The sequence below is a fragment of the Chiloscyllium plagiosum genome, chromosome 10 (assembly GCF_004010195.1).
Source record: "Chiloscyllium plagiosum isolate BGI_BamShark_2017 chromosome 10, ASM401019v2, whole genome shotgun sequence".
Lineage (NCBI taxonomy): Eukaryota > Metazoa > Chordata > Chondrichthyes > Orectolobiformes > Hemiscylliidae > Chiloscyllium > Chiloscyllium plagiosum.
The window spans coordinates 93,032,055-93,055,009 of record NC_057719.1 but is presented as its reverse complement, the minus strand read 5'-3'; positions in this window follow the sequence as shown (position 1 = coordinate 93,055,009).

Genomic DNA, 22,955 nt, shown 5'->3' with positions numbered 1-22,955 from the left:
TAGTCCCTCGTCCTCAATGCCAAACAGTGAACACAGTCCCACCTCGTCCCCAATGGAAAACAGAGAAGATAGTCCCACCTCTTCCCCAATGCAAAAAAATGATCACTGTCTCAGCTAGTCCATGGTGCAAAACAGGTAATACTGCTCCACCCAGTCTCCGATGGAAAACACTGACCACTGTCCAACCGAGCTCTCAATGGAAAACATTGAACAGTGACACAACTACTTACCAAGGGAAAACAGTGACCATTGTTACATATTGAACCAAGACAAAACAGTAACACTGTTCCACCTCGTCCCCTATGGAAAATGAATGAACGCTGACGCACTTGTCCACAATTCAAAACAGTGAGCACTGTCTCACTTCTTCCCCAAAGCAAAACAGAGAACGCAGTCCCTCCTCGCCCCCAATGGAGTAAGGGGACAGCGGCCCATCTAATCCCAAATGAAACGGTGAATTCTGTCCCACCAAGTCACCAATGAAAAAGAGTGACCACTGTCCCAGATAGTCCCCAATGAAAATCAGTGGAGTCAGTCCCACCTTGGCCGAATGGAAAACAATGAAAACTGTCCATTCTCGTTGCTAATGAAAAACAGGGACTACTTTCCAACCTCGTCTCCAATGGAAAAAGAGTGAACTCGGACCCACCTAGTCCCGAACGAAAAACAGTGAATACTGCCAGATTTCGTCCCCAATGGAAAACAATGAAAACTGTCCCACCCAGTCCCCAATGCAAAATATTGAACACTGTCGCACATCATTCCCAATGGAAAACAATGAGTATTGTCCCTATTTTTCCTCAATGGAAAACATTATCCCACCGAGTCCACAATGCAAAACCATGAACATAGTCCAACCTAGCCCACATTTGAAAACAATGAACACTGTCCCACCTAGCCCCAATGTAAAAGAGTGAACACAGTCCACTGGGTCCCCAAGGCAAAACAATGAACACTGTCCCAAAAAGGTGCCCAATGCAAATCATTGATAACTGTCCACCTCGTGCCCAAAGCAAAACACTGACACTGCCCCACCTGGTGCCCAATGTAAAGCAGTGAACACTGTCCCACCCAGCCTGATACAAAGTAGTGAACAAAGTCGACCGAGTCCCCAAGGAAAACAAATGAACACTGCCCCAACCAAGTGCCCAATGCAAATCATTGAACACGGTCCACCGCTCCCCAATCCAAAACACTGATACTGCTCCACCTAGTCCGCAATGCAAAACAGTGAACACTGTTCTACCAAGTTCCCAAAGCAAAACTGTTAACACTGTCCCAGTGAGTCTCCAATGGCATAGAGTGAACACTGTCCCACCTAGTCCCCTATTGAAAAACAGTGAACACTGCCCTATCTATTCCTCCGTGCAAATACAGTGAACACTGTCCCATCTAGTCCCCAATGGAAAACTGCGAACTCTGCCACACCTAGTCCCCAATGCATAAAATCTGATTAAATTTACACCCATACCCAAGGCAAAACAGTCAACACAGTCTCTAGTCCCCAATGCAAAACAGTGAATACTGTCCCACCGAGCTGCAATGCAAAACAGTGGACACATTCCCACAGATTCCCCAAGGCAAAACAATAAACACTGTCCCAAACAGGTGCCCCATGTAAAACTTTGAACTCTGTTTAACTTCTCCCCAAAGCAAAATACTGACACTGCCCCACCTAGTCCCCAATGCAAACCAGTGAACACTGTCCCACTTCGCCCCAATGCAAAGTAGGGACACATTCGACCAGGTCCCCAAGGAAAAACAATGAACACTGTCCCAACCAAGTTCCCAATGCAAATCATTGAACATCGTCCACTTCTCACCAATCCAAAATACTGACACTGTCCCACCTCGTCCCTAAGCAAAGCAGTGAACACTGTTCTACCCAGTTCCCAAAGCAAAACTGTGAACACTATCCCAGTGAGTCTCCAGTGGCAGACAGTGAACACTATCCCACATAGTCCTCAATGATAAAAAAGTGAACACATCCCTATCTAGTCCTCAGTGCAAATACAGTGAACAGTGTCCCATCTAGTCCCCAATGGAAAACTGCGAAATCTGCCCCACCTAGTCTCCAGTGAAAAACAGTTGACAGAGTCCCACCTCGTTCACATGCAAATTAGAGAACACTGTCCCACCTAGTCCACAATGCCAAACACTAAACACTGTCTCACCTAGTCCCCAATGGAAAAAAGTGAACAGTGACCGACCTAGTCCACAATGCAAAACAGTGAACACTGTCTCATCTCGACCCCAAAGCAATGCAGAGAACACAGTCCCTCCTTATTACTAGTGGAATACAGTGAACACTGCCATAACTCGTCTAAAATGGAAAACAGTGAACTCTGTCCCTCCTTGCCACCAATGAAAGAGGAAACAATGTTGCGGATAGTCCCCATGTAAAAAAGTGTCCACAGTCCCATCTGGTTCCCAGTGGAAAACAGTGAACACTGTACCACCTCATCACCAATTGAAAACAGCAAACACTGTCCCACCTAGTCTCCAATGCATATAAAGTGATTAAAGTTACAACCATACCCCAATGCAAAACAGTGAACACAGTCCCTAGTCCCCAGTGCAAAACAGTGAACACTGTCCCACCGAGCTCCAATGCAAATCAGTGAACACAGTCCCACCGAGTCCCCAAGGCAAAACAATAACCACTGTCCAAACCAAGTGCCAATGCAAAATATTGAACTCTGTTCAACTTCTCCCCAAAGCAAAACAGTGAACATTGCCCCATTAAGTCTCCAATGGCAAATAGAGAACGCTGTCCTACCTAGCCCCCAATGCAAAACATTGATCACTTTACCACCTAGTCCACAATGAAAAACACTAAACAATGTCCCACCTAGTCCCCAACTGAAAAAGGTGAACACTGACCGACCTAGCCCCCAATGTAAAACATTGAACACGCTAGCACCTCGACCACAATGCAAAACAATGAACACTGTCCCGAAAGAAATGTGCTGGAAACGCACAGCAGGTCAGGCAGTATCCAAGGAGCAGGAGAATCACGTTTCAGGCAAACCCCTTCATCAGGAATGAAGAGGTTTTGCTCAAAATATCGATTATCCTGCTCCTTGGATGCTGCCTGACCTGTCGTGCTTTTCCAGCTCTACTCTAATCTTGACGCGAATCGCCAATATCTGCAGTACCCTCTTTCGCCTTGTGAACACTGTCCAACCTAGTACCCAATGCAAGACAGTAAATACTGTCTCTCCTAATCCTTAAGGCAAAACAGTGAACACAGTCCCACCTGCAACACAATGGAAAACAGTAAACACTGTCCGACCTCGTCCCCAAAGGAAAACACCTAACACTTTCCAACCTCGCCCACAATTAAAAAGAGTGAACACTGACCAAGATCATCTCCATTGGAAAACAGTGAACATTGTCCCACCCAGTGCCCAATGGAAAACAACAAACACTGTCTCACCTCGTCCCCAAAGCAAAACATTGAACACCACCAAACCAAGTGTTCAATGGAAAACAGTGAACACTGTTCCACTGAGTTTCGAATGGGAAATGGTGAACACTGTCCTACCTAGCCCTCAATGCAATACATTGAACACTTCCACACAGAATCTGCAGTGGAAAACAGTGTGCATTCTCCCACCAAATCCCGAATGGAAAACAGTAAATACGGTCCGACCACCAGTCTCCAATGGAAAACATTGAATACTGTCCCACCTAGTCACCAAGGCACAACAGTGAACACTCTCTCACCTCAACCCAAATGGAAACCAGTGAACACTCGCCCCACCTCCCCTCCAGTCCCCATTGCAAAACAGTGAGCACTTCAGCCCAGACGCAAATGCAAATCCATGAACGCTGTCACTCCACAGCTTCAGTACACAGCACAAATCAGTGACTAAGTTAGCACCTTGATCCCAGGACAAAGCAGTATAACTATCCCACAAAATTCAGGATTCATTGCAGTGAACACTGGCTCCCAGTCTGCAATGCAAAACAGTGAACACTGCACATTCATCAATGTTATTTCATGAATACTGCACCTGAGTCATTAATGCAAAACGGTGTACTTTGCCTCTCAGTCGCAAAGGAAAAACGGTAAAAATTGTTCCCCAGTCCCCAATGCGAAACAGTGAACACTGCCCCGCAGTCGCCATTCAAAACAGTAAACAATGCCACCCATTCGTCAATGTGCAACAGTGAACCCTGTCCAACCTAGTCCCAGTGCAAAATGCTGAAATCGCAAGTCCTTGGAAGAGTGGGATGGCGAGTTAAAGTGTTTGACCATGGAGTGGTGGGGTTGTTTCATGCGTGTGTCCCAGAGATGTTCTCTGAAGCGTTCACAAGTAGATGTCCTGTCTTCCCAATGTAGAGGAGACCACATCAGGAGCAATGGATACAGTAAATGGTGTGTGTGGGAGAGCAAGCAAATCTCTTATGGATGTACAAAGCTCCTTTGGGGCTTGGACTGAAAAGAGAGCGGTGTGGGTGCAGGCTTTACACGTCTTGCAGTGGCAAGGGAAGGTGCTGTTTGGGGAGCTTGTTTTGTTAGGGAGCCTGGACCTGACACGAGAGTCGAGAAGGGAATAGTCCTTACTGAACGCAGATAAGGGTACGAGGGAAATATATTATTGGTGGTGGGGTCTGTTCATAGGTGGCAGAAATGGCGGTGGATGATGTGATGTAAACGGAAGTTGTGTGGAATGCAAGGTGAGGACCGGGGGTTTCTGTCCTTGTTGCGTTGGCAAGGGTTGAATTCAAAGATGGAGGGGCGGGCCGTGGATGAGATGCACTGCAGGAATTGGCCCTTCTTCGAACAGATAATGGAATAATGTTTTCACCGGAGGCAGTGTGGTTGGAGGTATACTCCAGTTAGTTGTGGGAGTCTGTGGGAGTGCAGTAGATTTTCTTGTTGAGTCAGACACCATTAATTGAGATGATGAGGTCCAAGAAAGGGAGGGAGGTGTCCAAGAAAGTCCTGATGAACTTAAGGTTTTACACTTGCAATGTTAATGGGCTTTGTGTGATATAGACACTAAGTGTTGTGGTGAAGTTGGTTACGCGTGGCATGGAAGCTGCTTTTCGTGACTGTGGGGCTCTTTTCAAGCTCAGTTCAGTGGGTGATGTCAGGTTCATAGGATAATGGGGATGTGCGTCGTTCACAGTGGTGAACAAATGACAGCTGAGGGTGGAGGCGGGAAGTGGGTGGGAGGGTAGTAGCACGCTCTGTGGAAGTACGCAAAAAAAAGGACAGAGAGAAAGGTGGAGATTGTGGGGACAGAAAATCAAAACACAAACAAGAAGAAAACTGATGGAGAGATGAGGAGAAGGACAAGGGAAGAAGGAGAAGATTCAATGATCAGATAGATTCAGAACATCAAATCAGTTTTTTAGGAAAGAGGACATTTTTGCTTCAGACGCTGTCAAGATTGTATGGAGAAGTGACATTCCTTTTCAGTGGCATTTAATTTGCAGGGGAGCGGTGAGAGCGAGGAACAGACGGCTGCAGGGAAGGCAAAAAAAATCAGAAAGAAAGCTTACCTCGTGAATAGGCATACTGAGCAGGAGTGGACCTGGAACGGCTGAGCAAATGAAATAATTTATTTGAACTTTTGCGTTACCTGAGACTCATCGTTCTCCCACGCATCATCCTCCTCTCACCAAAGAAAAAGTTTTCTGTGAGCCGATCTGGTAAGGTTAGTACCTTTTTCTTCAGCAGTCTCTTTGGGAATTTAGAACAATCACAATGGATGTTCGCGCAATGAATGTTCTTCCTGTAGAATATTGGAAGTAAGGGTCACCACGCATGTCCCTGCTGATTTCATCTGCAGGGCATATACCCACCTCCACCTTCTCGGAAAGGGAAGTGGAGGTAGAGCTGCAGCCGGATAAACTTTGGATCACTTGGGAGCTGGAGAGAGTTATTGAGAGGATTTATGGGAAGGTAGTCACATGTCAGGTACAGGGAAAAGTTAATTGCAATCAGGGGAAGGAAAGGGAACCAGCCGACAGTCCACTGAACCCCTGTTGCCGTTACCCTCAATAACGTTTTGGATATTATTGAGGAGGACAACTTACGAGGAACTACAGGATGGAGTACAGATCTCGAGCACAGAGTCTATCGCTGTTGCTCAGAAGGGAAGGGGGGAAAAGGAGCAGAACATTGTCATTTGGGTCCCATAGCTAGGGGGGCAGATAGGCGGCTCTGTAGGAACAAGAGAGATTAACGGTTGCTGTATTGACTCGTAGGTGCCAGGATCCGTGATGTCTCCGGTCGTGTTATCGGAATCCTTAAGGGGAAGGGAAAGTCATGGTCCGTATACACATCAACGACATAGGTAGGAAAAGGGATGGAGAAGTAAGGCAGGAATTCAGGGAGTTAGGGTGGAAGCTGAGAGCTGTAGAAGTAACACCACTTTTGTTTTTGATTTGTTACCTATGTTAGCAATTCTGTCAAGTGAGAAAATATGTAAGTACCTGGGCCAGCTGGGATTTATCTCAGGATTCTCTGGGAAGCTAGGCCAAAGATTGCAGAGCCTTTCTCTTTGATTGTTATGTCATCGTTGCCTACAGGAGTAGTGCCATAAGATTGGAGGATTGCAAATGTTGTCCCTTTCTTCAAGAAGGGGAGTGGTGACAACCCTGGGAATTATAGACCACTGAGCCTTACTTACGGTGTGGGTAAAGCGTTGGAAAAGATTAGAAGAGATAGGACTTGTATTAACCTAGAAAGGAATAAATTGATTAGGGATAGTCAACACGGTCTTGTGAAGGGGAGGACATGTGTCGCAGATCTTATTGAGTTCTTTGAGAAGGCGACCAAACAGGTGGGTGAGGGTAATGTGGTGTATATGGATTTCTGTAATACATTTGATAAGGTTCCCCATGGTAGGTTATTGTAGAACATTCCGAGGCATGGGATTGAGGGTTATGCAGCGTTTGGGATCAGAAGTGGCTAGCTGAAAAAGACAGAGAGGAATGGTTAATGGGAAGTGTTCGTCCTGGACATTAGTTACGAGTGGTGTCCTGCAAAGGACCTGCTTTGGATCCACTGTTATTTGTCATTTTTATAAAAGACCTGGAGAAGGTCGTAGAAGCTCAGTTAGTAAATTTACGGATGACACAAATGTCGGTGGAGTTGCTGACAGTGAGGAAGGTTGTTACAGGTTACATAGAGACATAAATAGACTGCAGAGCTAGACTGAGAGATGGTAAATGGAGTTTAATGCAGACAAGTGAGAGGTTTGGAAAGAGAAACAGTAATACATCGTACTGGATTAATGGTAAGACTTTTTGTAGGGTGGATGTGCAGAGAGATCTCAGGCCCCTTATGCATAGATCCCTGAAAGTTGTAATCCAGGTTGATGGGGATGTTCAGAAGGCATACGATGGGTTAGCTTTTATTGGTAGATTGATTGATTTTCGAAGCCATGAGGAAACGTTGCAGCTTTGCAAAATTCTGGTGCAACAGAATTGGAGGATTGGGTCCAGTTCTGGTCACCACATTATAGGAAGGGTGTGGTAGCTTTGGAAAGGGTGAAGAAGAAATTTACCAGAATGTTTCCTGATGTGGAGGGAAAGTTTGATGAGGAAAGGCTGAGAGACTTCAGGCTATTTTCGTTAGAGAGAAGAAAGTTTAGGGGTGACTTAATAGCATCGTATAAGATGATTACTTTTTAATGTACGTTAGGTGCGCTTCAGATCTGTTTCACAGTTCAGTGCAACATCGAGAGCAAAGGACCTGTACTGCACTGTATTGTTCTATGTTCTGTGTTGTATGTGCTGTCTCCGCTGATAGTTCAGGAATATTCAACCAATGTGAACACAGAGAGACTACACTAACAGTATAACAATGAACATAGAATATGACTTGGTGGTAACTGCTCGATTGATAAACATTAGACAAAGGGGATGGGTTGGGGGTAAGCAACAATCTCCAAAACTCGTCCGATGTTGAACTTGGAAAAAATTGTGGCACATGAGGTTTAATAATCAGGAGATGTACACCGAGAGATAAGTTATATAGTAGAATACGGTTACTCAAGTGTGGAAACAGGTCAACTAGGCACAGCAAGTCTACACTGACCCTCCGAAGCATAGTCCACGCAGAGGTATTCCCCTACACTATTTCTTTACATTACTCTTGACTCTCATCGAGCTTGCACATCCCTTAACACTTTGGACTAATTGTTATTGACAATTTAGTATGACAGCGCATCTTTAAACTGTGGGAAGAAACCAGAACACCCAGAGGAAATTCACGCAGACACGGGGGAATATGCAAACTCCACACAGATAGACGAAGATTGCAGAGTTCCTCTCGAAACTGCATTAGTAAGATTGCTTCCAACAATCGACGATAATCATCATTAGATTCTTGATTTTTTTTAAATTTAATTCATGTTCCCCCATGTACCATGACAGTAGTCAAACCCGTGTCTCCAGAACATCATTGGGGTTCTCTGGATTAACAATCCAGTGATAATACCACTTGGCCGATACCTCCCAAAATCTGCGGTCTACAAGAATCTGCTCCTTGAAGGAACAAGCAGCAGCAGAAACGATCGTCACTTTTAAAGATGGTGTGGAGGGAATGGGGTTTGAAAATTGCATATACATTGCAAAGGTGAACAGTCAATTGGACAAGGGGAAAAATAAAAGTTGCTGAGGTGGAAAAAATGAACCGAAAAATCCAGAATTCTGAAATGAAAACAGGAATCGCTAGAAACTTCAGCAGGTTATGCTAACATGTGCGACGAGAATTTAGAATTCATATTTCGGGTCCAATGACCTTTCTTCAATACCTCTCGAGTTCCAACGATTGATGTTTTTTTAGTAGCCAGCACTTCGGAAGCATAAACCCTTCATCAGGAAAGTCCATTCAGCCAGTCCAGTGTACTCTCTCAGTGAATTGGGATGAACATACGTGGTGGAATGTCTCTGTACTAGTCATCCAGAACGTTTTTTTTAAATAAATCAATACACGTTATCATCAGTCATGGGACCAATGTAGACTGTGGCTGAAATTAAAATTAAACAGTGATTTACTGTCGTACATAGCACAGATAATCTATCATGCTCATCTTACGTCACCCACATTTAATGCCAGACACACAGCAATGTGGATGACCCGTAAAGGAGCTGTGAGCTTCAGGAGTCATTGCATCTATGCAAACATTATGGTAGCAGAATTACAAAAATTATAGTTGTGGCCACGCACAATCTCAGACAAGTCACTCAGTGGCGGAACATTATCTTTTCATAACTCAGTTATGCTTGCAACAGTGATATGAATGCAAGCATTCCAAGGAGTAGTCAAGATATGCATCATCCTGAAAGTGGCCATTTCATCAATGCATTCTATGTATGTGAGAGTTCAGGAATGTACCTTGCAAAGAAGAAATAGTTTTTTACACTCTGTCCGTTAGTTTTCTTGCTTGTAGACGTCTCCCCTCACCCATGCTAAAAGATCACACAACACCAGGTTATAGTCCAACAGATTTATTTGTATGTATGGGCTTTCGAAGCAGCTGCTCCTTCATCAGATGACTGTGAATCAGGACCATAAGACACCGAATTTACAGCAAAACCTTACAATGTCATGCAAGTAAAATGGGATATTTAACAAACTCGGGTTGTTAAGTTGTTCATCTTTTAGAATGAATTTGGCGTGCATGGTTCATTATTATATAAATCCCAGAACTTCTTTGAAGTCACGCTTTCAAAACAGCTTCAGGTTATGGGTTGACCGCATTGACTGCATGAAGGTTCGGCATTTTTTGAGTAAAATAGAATGTGTCTGCAGAGATATTTCTGCAAATACAAATCCACCCAATAAACGTATATGTGTGTGCACATGTAGGAGAGGAAGACAGAGTGAGCGTGTGCATGTGAGTGACTGCGCTTGTGAGTGAGTGCACGTGAGAGAGTGTGAGATTGTGTGTTTTCAGGCTTCATAAATTGAGTCTGTGTGTGCGCGTGTGCATCAGCATGTGTGTGTGTGTTATGAACTCGGCTAGACCATTCAAAATATTCTTAAACAGGCAACCCACACCATCCAGATAAATGCGAAGTGATGCATTTTAGAAAGCCTAATTCAAGAGAGAATAATAGTGTAAATGGAAGAACCGTGGGAAAAGTTGATGAGCAGAGATATCCGGGAGTTCAGGTCCATTGTACCCTGAAGGTGGCTGTGCAGGTGGATAGAGTGGTCAAGAAGGCATATGGTATGCTTGCCTTCAGCGGACTGGCTATTGAGTATAATAGCTGGCAGGTCATGTTAAAATTGTAGAAGACTTTGTTTCGGCCACATTTAGAATACTGTGTACAGTTCTGATCACCACTTTACCAAAAGGATGTGGATGATTTGGAGTGGGTGCAGAGAAACTTTACGAGGAGTTTGCCTGTTATGGAAGGTGATAGCCATGAAGAGATGTTGAATAGGTTAGGATTGTTTTCATTAGAAAAAAATGAGGTTGAAGGTGAACTGATTGAGGTCTGCAAAATCATAAAGAGTACAGACAAGGTGAATAGAGATAAGCTATTTCCCAGGGTGTGGGATTCTGAACGAGAGATCACGCGTTCAAGATGAGAGGTGAAACGTTTAAGGGGGAAACACGTGGTAAATACTTTACAGAGAGGGTGGTAGGTGGTTGGAACGTGTTGTCAGCAGACATAGTAGAGGCAGGCATGGAACAGATGCATGAGCAGGTGGGGAGTAGAGGGATACAAATCCTTAGGAATTGCACAATAGGTTTAGACAGTGCATTTGGATCATCTCACGCTTGGAGGGCCAATGGGCCTGTTGATGTGCTGTAAATTTTCTTTGTTCTTTTTTCTATAACTTTCCAATTTGTTTTGGTAAGTGCACACTGAGAATTACCCAGTGTAAGCCAGGTAGGTTGACTACTAGGTTTTAAAACAGACAGAAATTTATTCACAAATTTGCACAATGAAACACAAAGAATAGAGTAAAGAATCTCTACAAAACTCAGTCTATCCAAACTAGACTAAATTATGCTGTTGCAAAGAGACACAACAGTCCCAATAAGCAAACCCCTTAAAAAACTGATGAACTCCCAATTAGTTCTTGACTGAACTAGACTGCTCAGCTAGAGAACTGACCATTCCCCTTTCATTATACAGGTCACTTCTAAAACATGCCCCATTTTTGGTATGAAGTCTTATCTGTTAAAAAAAAACAAAAAGGCCTTTCAATACACTTTAATCGCTGTACCAAACCTGTCTAATCGGCACCGAGAGTGGTTTATTAATCGTCTGATTTTAAAAAAAGGACACAGTATCCTTGAGTAAAGGAACAGCTTGTCGGGAAACGAAAGAACAGCTTTGTGACTCTGTGTGTGTGTGCACGCATGCGTGCGCGTGAGAGAGAGAGGGTGAGAGAGAGAGAGACAGAGAGACAGAGAGAGGAGGACTTTGTGTAGAGTACAGTGGGTCACGTTTCGTGTGACATAAATTCAATGTCCTGGTTGAGACCATCATTCTGGGTGATAAACTGGTTTATCTGCTGATCAGCCACTTTGCATTGTTGCCTTTCCCGACGTCCGCCTTGAGAATGTTTACCTGAAGTTCCAATGCTGAAAGTCCCGGACGCTGACCCTGAAATTAATCATTATTCCTAATGAAGGGCTTATGCTCAGAACATCGACTCTCGGATGCTGCCTGAGTAGCTGTGCTTTTCCAACACCACACTTTTCGACTGTGATCTCCAACATCTGCAGTCCTCACTTTCTACTGAAATCAACCAATCAATCAAAAAGAAAGGATGCACTGGTGCTTGACAAGGTACAGGAGAGACCTTTTCATATGAGAAACGTTTGATGGCTCTGAGTGTGAACCAATGGAGTTTAGAATGATGGGGATAGTGTCAGACGGGACTGGGCTGCGTGTGTCTCATTGAAACTGACATACAACTGAGAGGCTTGAATACAGTGAATATGCGGAAGATCTTCCCATTGCTCAGAGATACTATGACATAAGGGCATAGTTCCAGAGGGAAAGGGAGTCTTTTTAGAACTGAAATGAGGAGGAATTTCTTTAGTAAGAGAGTAAAGAACCTGTGAAAACTTTATCTGCAGTCGGTTGTCGTGTTGACATTATTTTATGCACTTAAGACAGAGATAAATAGGTTCGTGATACGTGAGGGGACAGTGCGTTATGGGGAGAAAGTCGAGAAATGGGGATGAGAAACATATAAACCACGATCGAATGATGGAGCTGACCAGCTGGTCAATATCAGTTGTAAACATCAATTCTTAAATCTCATGTACTTATTGTCTATTAATCACTTCAGGAGTACTCGCCTCTGATCTGCTCTTGTAGTCATTTCTCGATTTCTCGATTTCATATTCTGTTCAATGATAAACGCTATGATATGTTAAGTGGAAGGAATCACTGACAGCCACGCCAATGAATGCCAGGGGCGATTGTCCAATAATGTTCTAAATACAAGGTGACATCAGTGAGTCTCAGCAACCGGGAGCAGATTTTGTTTTGATGATTATTTCCATTTTCACTCTGTTATTTTTGAACGATCGATCCTGCAACGCCAGTATCATTGAATTCAACTTTGCAGATGCAATATTTCTGAAATGATGCCCTTGAGATATTCCTGGAAAACCAACAGAAAAACTACTTTTCTGTTCGTGTTCAACTCAGGCAGCTTGTCCCATCTAGGTGTTGAATTTGGAACTATTTAGAGCCACAGGTTCTACTGTACTCCCATTTCTTGGACTGCCGTATTTTCCTTTCATTGCTTCGATTATTCTGGAATTTCATTCTTCGTTCAATCCTGATTGAAATATCCTCCCGTGAACGTTCTCTCAATATTGAAATTTCATTAAATCTGCTTTGCTGGAACAGTCATTTAGAGGCAGCTGCACATCAGAGAAAAACAGGGAAAAAATGGTTGGTTGTATGCTGTGTGACTTCACTAAACTAGCCTGTCACTCCAGAGAAATAAAGTACTTATTGGGTTCATAGGACCTCAGAGTTTTCACAGCACAGATGGAGGCCATTCAGCCCATTGTGTCTCCATGAGTTCTCCAACTGGACCAGTTGGAGACAGAGAGCTTGAGTGCAGTTAGTCTGATAGTGGGAGGACGAGGGGATAAATAGAGAGAGAGAAGGGAGATAAACTGAGAGACGAGATATAGTGCAGCAACACACTGTGTGAGAGATCATGAGGTGTTAGATCGAGAGGGGGAGATAGATCCGGAGAAAGGATGAGAGGACATAGACAGGGGCAAACAGAAGATGAAAAATTTATTTAGAAATTCCCATGTACCTTGACTGATACCATATCTTTCCAACACTAAGCTGATGCTGGATGCTTTTATAGATCATTTGTTTTAAATAAAACCACAGTGGGGAGCTTCTGGCAGCTTAACAGAAGCCAATAGGCCAAAAATTTGTTCCAGGCAAGCAGTGAATTGATTTTAATAAATTGGAACAATATCAGCAAGACGAATATCACACACTTTATGAGAGACAGAGTCAGAGATTCACAGTGAGGAGAATAACTGAGACGGTAATCAGCTGAGAATTAAACAACGATTTTTAAAATTTGTATGCTTCTATGTATTTGCAAACTATATATTTTTTTAAATCTCGATATCCTGAGTCACATCTTACCTTTTCATACTTTCAGAGATGCAGACGCTTTTACAGAACATCATTCTGACCCTGCATTCTTTGTAAAATAGCCCCATTAAATTAATAAAGTCTCACCTCATTGTAGATGTATCTTTGAATTTGCTCTTCATATACATTATAGAAAATAATGTTCCAGTACTAATGCATGTGGAATGTCATTGTACTTCAGCCCAGTCTGAACAGTTATGTTCCCAATTCTCTCTGTTTTGTGCCTCTTCTTAAATGTCAAAATAACACTTTACTTGAAGTCCATTCATGACACTTGATCACATTTTATTGACATTGATAACATCAATGACAAAATCCTCATTTGCCAACTCTGATCCTGGAATACTAATCTTAATTGTGTTTGTCACGTACGAATCTCCATCAACATATCCACAAGCAAGTTTTCTTGGGTACATATTTTCTTTAAAATTATAAATTTACAAAGATCCCTTCATGCGCCATTGATATAATGATTGATCAATAGTTGCAGGTTATATTTCTGCTTTATGGACAGGGGAGCATATTTTCATCCCGACAGTCCTCCGATATTTACCTCATATCTACGTTATTTTGAATTATTGCAACAGTCGTTTTTATATTTAGAACATGCTTTCATGCAGTGACTCTCATGTATCACATACAGAGTGTGTATGTTTTACACATTATTTTAATTTGAAAAGAATACTGAATTGAAAGTGGATAACTGGACATGCTTGTTTCGTAATCATGATTAACGTGAGTCTCCATGGATCCTAAATGTGTCACTGGAGGATTTCACCCTTCTCTTAATAAGGGACCTTTTTCAATGCGTTATCCCACATTATAGTGTGAACATCACCTCCGACACTAGCAGGAAGCAGCAGCTCCAGAAAGAGGTATAGCAGAGATCAGAATCTCAAGAAATAGAATCTCAACAATGAATCCACACCTGAAAAGAAAAGACTGGAATGTTCCAACAATCGACAGGAGTTTTTTCAATGGTCTGCATTGGCTTTCTCAGGATGGGATATCATTATCATCGTGGATCCAGAATGTACTCATAGTTATTCAAGGTGGTTACTATCCCATCCTCGCTACAGTTGGTGTTCCTGGTAAGCATCTCCATCTGTCTATTAAACTGGGTAGAGGTGAATTGCTGCTAATAATATTTAAAATTTATTAAGATGGCAGTCACTATCTTCAGTGGCAGTCAAGAATTTCCTTCATTGCAAATTAGAAAAGACAAAAATACAAATTACAAATGGCTAATTACAAACCCATCCCTCAGCACCACATTATGAGGAATCAGACTGTTCTCAACCTCCATCATCCCTTTTGCCCTGCAATGCTTTATGTTTCCAGATACTCTGCAATACACTGTCATAATATTTGGCTCCACCTCAGCCTCTAAATCAACCATCGTCCAAAAACTTTGATCAAGCCAGACTCAAATATTTCAAGTTTCTTCTGCACAAACATACACTTACAAACCCATTGCACCTGAAATGGTAACTTGTTCTTCTTTACATAGAATATGTCAGAAGTGCATACAATTACATGGTCGTCAGATCATTGACGAGTAAATCTCAGCCCAGATAATAATATGAGATCATCAGATATATTTTATGAAGGAAATTGGCAGATATTGAGGAGGGAAAATTAAACCATCATCATCTGTTATGAAAAGAAAGCTATACTGCTAGTTAATGAAGGCAATGTGTCATGTTTCCCTGGTCAGTTCGCTGTGTGACTACAATGGGTTTTAACTGTCCTGTGGATCAGTTAAAAAAGGCACTCAGTTGAAGGGAAAGTGATGATGTGCATAAAATGCTGCCCTTACAAGGATGCACACAACCCATGAAAGTAAAGTTAGTCCCTTCCTTTCGGTGTTTTACATGTTCTTACAAATCATTACTATTCAGGGATGTGGCAATTCCTTATTGCAGGTGGATTTTTCCTTTTTTATATCTTTGCCCTGAGCGCGGGCATATCCAGATGTCAACTCAGTACTGACATTTTTGATGCTGAGACACAAAAAGATGTACAAGTAGCTTTTAAGTTTCAAGTCAGACATAGTGTTTCGAGAAGTAAAGATATATTAACCCAAAGGAAATAACTGGAGACAGTGAAAGTGACGGAAAAAGGAGTTCACTGATCAAAAATTGACAGTTCATTGAGAGAGTATATGGGGTTTCATGAACAGATTTTGTTTTTTTCCAAGAAAAAATACGTTGTTATCGCCGAGGGAACACAAAGGACTTTCAACAGAACAATGTATGGAATAATCACATTGCACGGATAGAGTGAATAAACTCCTCGTTTAATCTGCAGCTCTGTGAGGAAATAAGACGGGACTGCATTTCAACTTGAGGGCTCCAAATCGTCACTCGTTCTGTCGTAAATAGGTAGTGGCCGTGTCATAAATTCCATAACTTCTCCAGGACATCTGATTTCCAATATTGGAGGTGCCTCCACGGAGCCAACTTGTAGATTGAGAGAGGTCCATGCTCTGCATAAACATTCTGTAGTCGCTGTCTGACCCTGCACTGAACATCTTGTTTTTCACAATACTGACAAGAGCCGTGAAGCCTTCATTCTGAAACAGTTAGCCATTCTCATCAGCTTTTAACCTCCACAGAGTACGGCGGTCTGTCTTCTCAGAGATAGAAGATGTCCTCCTTGAGATCTGGCACCAAACATTGGACTTCTCTTCTCACTAGTAGACATTATATATAAAGTAACACTTGTGTACAACAGGAAAGGGATGCATGAAGAACAACGTGGAACAGTCTATCTGTGCACTCTCAGCGCAATTTGTCTGTCATGTTGATGCGTCAGTAACATTTTCTATTTCTTGTAAATGTCAGTAGGAGCTGAATGGCGTCTTCTTGTTACTTTGTAAGTGAGTCGACTTATGAAATGACTACCATCTGATCCCGTTTCAGTGCCTCGAGGGGTTGAATGGAATCTTCCAGGCTCAAGGGCCTGATTGGGCTCCCTCATTCCTATAAAATAGGTTAATGTGCTGAGCAGACGTCTTTGTCTTTCCGATTGATAGGCAGGAAGACTTAAATGGGCTTTCCCTTTTCTTCTGCAATAGTTTCGATGGACTAAATGGCTCCCTTATATTCCTCTGAGACCAGCTTAAGGTAGTGAATGAGGTCTTCTTTACTTACAGTGGACATGTGCAGTGTCGAACGGTACTGCTCCATGAATGTGAACATACATTTGTACAGTGCAAGCTTGAATGTTGCCCAGGTCTGGCTGCACCTGAGGGGGTGAAAATTGTTCTGAAACTGTGTAATCTTCAGCAAAAATCTCAAACTTTGATCGTATGTCATTGAAGAGGTAGCTGACGATGTTTATGCCGAGGAAGCTACGCTGAATTGCTCCTACCAAGATGTCCAGGTCTGAGAGGATTGATGTGCAATGAGCACTAACATCTTCAATTGTGCTATGAATGACTCCAACCAGTGAAACGCTTACACCACATTCGCATCAGGTTCAATTTTGGTCGTGCTCATTCATGTCATCCTCAGTATAGTATCATCAGTTTTCCCCTTGTGTTCATCATTTTCGTTTATATCAATAAGTCATGGTGTGCAGGTGCGGAGTGTCTTTTCTTCTCACAGAGGGTAATGAATGTTAGTAATTCACTATTAAGAAATGTAGGGGATCTAGGTCATTGAAAGTATTAACACAGGATTTGTGACCTGTAAATGACTTGACAGCTTTGAAGGTGTGAACATGAAAGAGGAGCGATATAGTCATAGATCCACAGAGTCAAACAATGTGGATACAGCCCTTTTTGTTGACCAGGTGCCGTAGACGGGATGAGTCCCATTTGCCTGCAATTGAGGGAACAATATGTTCTGGCTTTCAGGAAGTTTACACCCACCCTGAGTTGGAAATTACAATAATATTATCTGAGCTCCCAGATTCGATCATGTGAAGTCTCCTTAAACATTCAACAGACAGTGTGACTCCATCCCATCCCAGTGCAAGTGCATCATTACGGCTGTTCTCAGACAGTGCCTTTTCCTTAACGTAACAAAGATCCTCATGCTACAATTTAATGATATACTTATATCCCAGGTATAAGTATAGAGACCCGGGTTCAATTCCCGCCTCAGGCGAATTACTGTGTGGAGTTTGCACGTTCTCCCCGTGTCTGCGTGGGTTTCCTCCGGGTGCTCCGGTTTCCTCCTTCAATCCAAAGATGTGCAGGTCAGGTGAATTGGCCTTGCTAAATTGCCCATAGTGTTATGTAAGGGGCAAATGTAGGGGTATTGGTGGGCTGCGCTTCGGCGGGTTGGTGTGGACTTGTTGGGCCGAAGGGCCTGTTTCCACACTGTAATGTAATCTAATCTTATATGTGTCTGCGTACGTTTTGCAGTGTATTACTCATACATTCACAATACTTGTATTAAAATGAACACATCATATTATTAAAACAAGTGCACGAGTTTTAACATTCTGTCCATGAGGAAACATCTATCAGGCAAATTCACGCTGTACTTTTCGCAATATCATTTCTGGATCAATAAGAACATCCGTCATTGTCGGGCCAAAGTTATTAATTCTCTATAATATATAGCCTTCAAGTTAGTAAGAAGTGAAACAGCGTCAAAAATCTTCGAAAATAATTATGCTTGTTTTGTAAATTTAATGGATCAAAATTGCAAACAGTACATCAGGTGTGATCTCAGCAATGCCCTGTCCAGATACTGTAAAATGTTCCTACCATTATTCCAGATGCACGAACAAAAATAAATATTTCCATCTGTCTTCTTTATTCCTTGCAGCAACTGCAGGCAAACATTTACTGAATCAAGTGTCAGGACACGCAAAACCTTTCGTTGCCAGATCTCTGCAATCTCTCTGCATGTTTAGTGTTCTTTTTTCAATCGTCAAAGTACAAATTTCCCATAACCACATTATGCTGTTTCTGCCAATGGCTTGTTTACTAATCTCCCCTGGCGAGATCCCATTGCAGATCCTCCACCTCCAATTTATTGGACGGGTATATTTGTGTTTAAGCTAATTACGTTCCAAACAATTAAGTCCCCCCTTCCAAAACATTAACATAGATTGTAAATCATTGATAATCTCACAGTGATCTCAATGGCACACCACTGATTACAGACTTCCAATGTTTATTTATTTTCCGAAAATAAACATTAGTCCTTAACCCCTGTTTCCTCTTGATTAACTCGGTTTCTTCGTTCCTGTGAAGTTATAGAGAACGTTTGAACACTCTCATTCTGTGCTGTATAAAATACTCAATGTACTGAATAACTTCATTCTATTCCCGTGTAACTCCTCAGACAGTCAGAATGATCTCCTGTTTCAATATAATGATCCTGAATGGCTGAATTGGGACGTTTTCTACCTCTGTAGTAGTCTCAAACTTTTCATTGAGATACCCACACATGGTTTAGGAGCAGCAGTTGGCCATTCGGTACCCCAAGCCAGCCATCAGAATGCTCATGAGGTAAAAACAATGACTGCAGATGCTGGAAACCAGATTCTGGATCAGTGGTGCTGGAAGAGCACAGCAATTCAGGCAGCATCCGAGGACAGGCATGCTGCCTGAATTGCTGTGCTCTTCCAGCACCACTGATCCAGAATCAGAATGCTCATGTCTGATCCGATTTTTGAAGAAAACCACTTTCCCATGTATTCCAAATAATCATAGGTTTCGGAATCCATCAAGGTTCAGTCAAACTCAGCCGAGAATATCTTCCATAACGGAATCTTCACTTCTTCTCTGGGGATGAGAAGATCACAGAAATCACATGCGTGGAAAAAATGAACATACTTATCAGAATGCAAGATCCCGTATTTTGAAAGTATGCATCCTCTCACTAAAACTTCAGTCTTTTAAGACACAAGGACACAAATAGGAACATACATAAACCATCCAGGAAATCAAACTTGCCCTACAGTACCAGTGACTGTCCAATCAAATATTCATCAAACTTCGCCGCCACTGGAATCTTGGGGCATATTTCAAGATCCCATTGAACCATTAAAAATAGAGAATGATTCGGCCATTTAGCCCATCACGACTGGCTTGCTGGCCAATCATTACTGATGTGTTTCTCAAGACTGATCTTCTGTTTTCTCTGCATTAACCTTGATCTTCATATCAACAACAGTTTGTCTATGTCCGTCTGAAAGCCACTGCTGAGTCAGACTGTAGGTCTGTGTGAACATACGATGATTTGTTTGTGGTTGCATGTATGTGTGCCTTTATCTGTGTTTTTCTGCGTCTGCGTGTGTGACTCTATATGCCTCTGCGTGATTTCATGTACACGTGTGTCCTGTTGTCTCTCTGTTTTGTTTTTTTCAGTGTCCTAATGTAAGTATCTCTTTGTCTCCAAGCCTGTACTATTGTTGTTTTGGAAGTGAATCGTATTGAAATGGGGATCGAAATAATTCTCCTCTCTCTGTCGCTCTCTTTCTCTCTCTCTCCATCTGTTTGTCTCTATCCCTCTCCCTATCTCGCACTCTCTCTCTCGGTCTATGTGTCCCTCTCGCTTTTAAAATGATGCAATGTCACCCACTGCTGACCACCTAGGTCCACTGCCCAATAGTAGCTCTTTATTTCTCAGAAGGGAGCAAAGCGCGTGTTTCTCTCGCATTTCACGGTCATTTTCTTCTTCGAATAATGTCTTTGGAGACTCAGAGAAGTTTTGTCCTATTCCTTGTAATGTTATCCTGAGATACTAGCACAAGAAGATGAGTATGGCCATGGCTGACCCATATGACGTCATTGGGTTTGCTTCAGGACTTTTGAATCTATTGTCACTTACAATTTGGAGCAATACATCAAAACATTGAAAGTTCATAAAAGTGCAATAAAATTAATCTTAACGTCTTCCAAAATGCTTTCCTCATTATGGATACAATTGAACAGGAATTATTATTTTGTGTATATTCTATATAAGGAATCTGTCTGAAGACAAATCATTTCCACATTTCAGAAGGAGCACAGACATTTCTCAACATTAACACTTTCCACCCTGATCGGCCTCAGTACAATTGCAATCTTCCACACTCTACTCTGTGTGTTTGTGTATCTGTGTGTGACTCTGTCTGTGCAAATGTGTGTGTGTGTGTGCGCGCGCGCGTTCAGGTCTGTGTGAGTGTCTGCATGGTTGTCCGTGTGTGCCTGTGATTGATGGTGTGTGTGTGTGTGTCTGTGTGCGAGTCTGTCTTTGCTGATGGTGTGGTAAGTGTGGATGACACTACGAGCTGCTTCCCTCCCTGTCTCCTTCTCTGACTGCATCACTGATGGTTTCTAACATCCTCGGTCCCCTGTGTGGTGGTGTGGAGAGGCCATCAGAGGGTGGCGTTGCATCAAGTTAAACACCACAAAGACTGCCTGACTTACCGCTCACTAGCACACACAGGTGCACACACACATAGACAGGCACATTGAGGTATTCAGTCATTCACTGTACTGATATTCACATCGAAAATCAGTCAGTATGGTGCTGTTCCGTGGTGCGTTTGTCATTACTTTACTCATTTTTATTAATATACAGGGTAAACACTTTGCTATTTTCAACCAGTCTCACAGAGAACTCTACCTCGTGCTGTCATCTATTAAATTTCGAAAGTCAAAGAATTATTCCTGATCTCACCATTTAAAGTAACAATTTTATTCTTTCAGTCCAAAAGAGAACATTAAAACAACCATTTTCGACAACTCCTTTCCCTTAAACCTATTTTTTACCTCCCACTCGACAATGCGGGTCTGATAAAAAAAGATTAAGATTTACAAAGAAAAGCAACGTTTCAAAAACCAACCAGCTTTGTCGATTCTACTTTGTAGATATTCCTCTGTATTTTCCTGAGACGTCCTTTCTTCGGTCTTCTGCTGAACAATTTTCTTGTGGATAGTTACAATTCAGAGAGCGATTTGGCGTGCAGTCTGTACTGGTTGGTGCTCTTTGGTGTTCTTCCCCTAACTGTTCAAAAAGGCTGGGTTTTCCACTACAAAACTTCGGATCGTTTCATTGGTTTGATGTAATCAAAAATTAACTCAGATTTGAGTGGATTTTGGTATCTAGGGCATAAGTTAAACTGTTCATCAAACTTGAATTTGTTTATGTACCATGACAATGCAATTCCAGCTATTTGTTTCAACCAAAAGTTACATTTTAAGTCCTTCAGCACACTCTGTGTTTTCTGTCAGTACTTGTCATCTTCCTCTCTCTCTTAAGCTGCAGTACACATCTACACCTTCATAAAACTTCTTCTGACATATCTCTGTATTTCTGTTGCTCTGTTGACAGCATGTGAACATCTCAGTCGATCGATGGAGAGTGTGCCAATATCTCATTTGTTCAAAAGAGTGAATATGACAGTATTTCAGTTGTGCTGTGTGGATTTTGACTCCGTTACAATTTCAATGGTTGACGATCACACCTAATTGGAAGAATTGCAAAGTGTGTGGAGGACTGTGTGGAACTCCAACAGGACTTCATCAAGTTGTTGTAATGTTCAGAAATATGGCAAATGAGGATCAATGCAGAGCAGTGTGAGATGAAGCATTTTGGTCAGAAGAACATTGAAAGGAAATATAAAATAGACTTCCCAGAATCTTGGAAATTCAGGAGCAGCGGGTACTGGGTGTATATGAGCACAGATTGATGAGGTCAGTACGAATGGGGACAGCAGTGAAAAAAAAGATCAGTTTCAGTATCTGAGTGCTTAACAGGACGCGGTATAGGAGGGAGCCTCTATAATCCCTTCCTGGGAGGAGGTTGAGACGAAGTATTGTGAGCCCAACGACTGGCCTACCTAGACCATGGCTCAGGACAAAAGGGCGTTGGCATCAGAGCAATTGATTCCAAGCTAGACCAGGTGGGTTTAAAGTCAGAAATACCCTTCACTGAACTTTGGTCCTGACTCAGTAGCTGGGACGTGGATGTTTTGTAAACTCCACACCAGTCTTCCCGGTCCTCTCTGGTTCGAGTCCTTCCCACATGGGCAAAGGTGATGGAATGGACGTTGGACACTTCGCCATCCAGCTTGAACTATTAAAGGCTACATCTCCTTGAATGAAATAAAAGGAGACAGTGAGTGACGCTGTAATTGGGTGTCACTGCTGTTTGTGCTGGTGTTGATGGGAGAATGTGGTGAGATGCACAGAGTGTGTTGATCGATAGTGCAGAATCCAAGAAATGTAATTAGTGGGATAGTATAATTGAGACGATAGAGAGTGGGGGAGGGGCGGAGGTGGAAGGTGCAGCATGTATTAGTGAGACCAGTGGAACATGAGCCTTGTTCGGGGTTAGATGCTATAACAGAGTTTGAGGGAGCAG